We start from the raw sequence: 3,769 nt of genomic DNA, 5'->3' as shown, positions 1-3,769 counted from the left end.
GAGTTTTCGCTTACGTTTCACATGCATTACTATCGGCTGCTGAAGTGGATGGTTGCGTTCCCAATGCTGGGGATGTTCTTTACTTTGCAATGGCTTCATCTTGAAGAAGGCATTACTTCTCCTCCGTCATTCTCAAGGGATCGATAACACTTGGTCCTTTATTTTATCAGCCTACGCAGATAAAATAAAGTGGAAGCTTTGAAATTCGAGAAGCTTTTGTCTGCATAGGAGTTTTTATGCTCAGACCAGAATGCTAGACAAAAAGTCTCTGCATCGGCGATTTCGCTCTTACACAAAGCTCAATCCGGTTAAGCCAGAAGATAGGGTGATTCAACCCGGTCTGTTCTTCAGTCTTTGTCGGGAGTGGAGGTCTTGATAGCATGCCTTCAATATATTTTGGTGTAAGCTCAACAAGCCAGCCATATCTCTCAGTGATCAAAGGGATACAGAAGTTTGATTCCGGCCTGAGTGAGGGGATGTGGTCTCTGTTGTTCAGGTATATTCCCCATCTGGGGTTGGTTTGCATTGCCTCCTTGAGGCTTGGATACATAGGTTTAGGCTACACCTAAGCCTTTCCACCATCAACTTCAGCCCTCCACTTGGGCCCTTTTGTCGAGCCCTTCCAGGCTCCTTTCTTATCAAATCATCCCTACTTTTAGTCTCTTTGCTGACCAAGTTTTGTGGCTTACATCTCGGTGTTTTATCTTCAATTCAGTCCCTGTTTGGGGCCCTTTGCATCAGCCCTTGGGAGGCTTTCCTCACTTTCCAATTTCAGCCCAGCTTGGGGCTGATTTGGGTATAGGTATTTGAGCAGGTGACCCGGGCACCATACATCCGGGGTCGTTGTTGTGTGCGGGCCCAGATGCGGTTATGGATGAGCGTGTAGACACTGCAGTCCATGACGATATATTGGACATTATGCATGAGTTTACTCCTGGGTGTCGAGCTGAGGAGAGTATTTGCACTTTATGACTTGGGCGAGGATCAGCTCGTTGTTTTGAATGAGCCGATCAGGCTCCATGTAGTCTTTCTAGAGCTCGAATCATTTTTGAGCTTGGACTTATCATCTATTTTGGGCTGCGGCCTCGCCGCGCGCTTGAGTGCTATGAGAGGCCACCTATTGATAGACATGTAGATCAGCGAGGATATGCATAAGATCAGTGCCATGAGTTGCCCCTAGTTTTTTATGAGCTAGAAAAGCTTGATGTACAATATGGGGAGCCCTATGCGGTTTGTGAGCACGACTTAGACGATGATGTAGATGAGGAGATTTGGTGCGATGTTATGCCAGATGCGATAGGCTTTGATCATCCTGCGTCTATGTGCGATTTGGGTGAGCTCAATGGAAGCCAGTTAGAGACTAAGGGAGACCCTTGATCCTGGTAGGATTGGACTTTGGTAGCGTGAGGATGCTATGCATGACTTTGAGTGGGAGATGGAGGAGATGGTGTCCAGCACATGTGGTTGCCCAGGTGTGCTTATGGATGAGCGCGTAGATACTGTAGTCCATGATGATATATTGGACATTATGCCCGAGGTTACTCCTGTTGTCAAGCATCACAACTTGCCACTTGTTGATGAGGAGAGTATTTGCTACTGCCTTATGACTTGGACGAGGATCAGCTCGTTGTTTCGAATGAGTCGGTCAGGCTCCATGTAGTCTTTGCGAAGCTCGAGTCATTTTTGAGCTTGGGCTTATCATCTATTATGGGACGGCCTATCACCTATTGATAGACATGTAGATCAGCCGGTTAGGCTTGCGCCTCGCAAGATGTTACCTTGAGTGGACACAGGTCTGAGAAGACTGTACAGATTCATAGTATGTACAAAAATTTATTTTGGTCTTGATGGAGCAGCCTTATAGCTTTGAGTTGTCTCATTCTAACTTCTATCAATGGCTTTTGTATGCTTGTATAATTCAGATCAATAACACCAAGGTTGCTGCATTTGTGTCCATGTTTGCAAAATGCAGATGGGTAAAATTATTTTTCTGCGTGGTTCCTTGGTCAAAATGTACGTCAAAATGGGACATTCTCATTCAAACATCAAAATTTGTTGATGAGCATATTATCGAGAGTGGGCTTGAAGTAGAATTGTTTGTGATGTGAAGTCTTATGGACATGTATGTTCAATGTGAAAAGCCTACAAATACCTTTAATGTGCTCAAAAGAGTACCGGTTAGGAATGTTGTCTTATGGAATGTTTTGCAAGGCGCTAGTCCCTTTGCTTCATTTGCTTTGAATTGCAAGCCCCACAGTCAATTATGGTTCCGATCATTATCATTGGGGATTGAGCAAGTTTTTAGCGGTGAAGTTTATGCACAGCTGGTTGTTTCACCTCAAGTTTTTATGCCTTTCGGATTGGTTATCTGGAGGGCTTCGAGATCTAGGTTGAGGGGATTAAGGAGTGCTCTCTCGCCTCGTTTGCATTGCTCACTGAGAAGTTTCTGTGCAACTGGTTGTTTCAGCTCAGGTTTATGTGCCTTTCGGATTGGTTATTTGCAGGTCTTCGAGAGCCATCTTAAGGGGTTAGGGACATCTAGCCCTCTAATTGCATCGTATCTAACCAGCCAAACCAGGACCGGGAGCTCCAGCAGCCCATAACTAAGCTTTGGGCATCTCCCACCAATGGGTACCTTGTTGAGGGTATCATAGCCGAGAACTGGCCATCCATGCCATCCTCAGCCCCATACATGTGCGTCCATAACAGGACTTGCACCCCTCTTGCTCAACTGCATCCTAATGGCGACCAATCCCGGAGGGTCCACCTCGGCATGCGAATAACCCATACGAGAACTCTGAATACATTCCCCTTTGAATCTCCATAACCACAGCTGTGATCCAATCACCGTGCATCTTTTCGTCGAAGGGGCTCATGCCCACCATGTTTCCATAGGACAGACCTGGTTGTCTCATAACCGACGTTCCCACATCTTCATACACTTGTCATGCCTTCCCTGGATTTGCCTGCGTAAAATCCCTGGCTCCCTCTTCAATACCACAGCCTGCCTTCTCAACTTACTCTTATCCTGATTTCGGTCAGGTTCAGATGGTTCTCCTCGCAACTACTGGCGGCTAGCCACTTCTATCCATACCCGTTCTGATTCCCCTAGGCTCTCACTGAGAACCTCCTCCAAGGATGCCGGACTTGTAGCATAACTTAAAGATGGTGCCCCACGAGGCACCTCCAACATCCCTTCCTGCCTTCGATGCCAACCAACCAGGCCGAGTGGGGGTTCCACTTCATCAAGCAACTCTTGGACCTCTTTCTCAGTTCCATCATCCAACACCTTCCTAGGCATATGCATTCCCATGGCTCCTGTTCCGGGCGCAAAGCAGCTCCCAACTCGTAGATCGCTTTGCCCTGCACTAACTTGCTTCTCCCATTCATTCAATGAGTAGAAGTCAACAGTACCCGCCTGGCACTCCCCCCCACTTCCTTCATTTCTCATACTGAGCTTTGGCCAGTTCCAAAAATAAAATCTATCTCTTGTCATCTTCTGCTTGGAGCTGAGGAGCATGGGGGTAAGAGCCAAAGTTGACTATGCCGCTTGATTGCTGACTTAGAATAATGCTTCATTAGACTCTAGAATGGCGTAAGAGTACTGTGTTCCACATCATGTCTTTGAGGTGGGGAATCACGACGTGTCTCAAAGTTTCACCAAACTTTGAATACATGATAGGGCTGCAATGTCTGGTTTTTGTGCCTGCGAAACTATTCTGCGTCACTGAGTGAGAAAATGTAGCAGCAGTAGAACATAAAAAACTAT

The 3,769-nt window shown here is 46.5% G+C and overlaps 1 pseudogene; it reads right to left on the bottom strand.

Annotated features, from left to right (window-relative positions):
- Positions 1–2,727: 2,727 nt before the first annotated feature.
- LOC147461310 (uncharacterized) lies at positions 2,728–3,520 on the bottom strand (annotated as a pseudogene).
- Between the last annotated feature and the right edge of the window lie 249 nt (positions 3,521–3,769).

The sequence above is a fragment of the Adiantum capillus-veneris genome, chromosome 3 (genome assembly GCF_014529385.1).
Source record: "Adiantum capillus-veneris isolate H3 chromosome 3, ASM1452938v2, whole genome shotgun sequence".
NCBI classification, from domain to species: domain Eukaryota; kingdom Viridiplantae; phylum Streptophyta; class Polypodiopsida; order Polypodiales; family Pteridaceae; genus Adiantum; species Adiantum capillus-veneris.
Note: the sequence above shows the minus strand (reverse complement) of the source record. Positions and strands in the feature narration are given on the sequence as shown.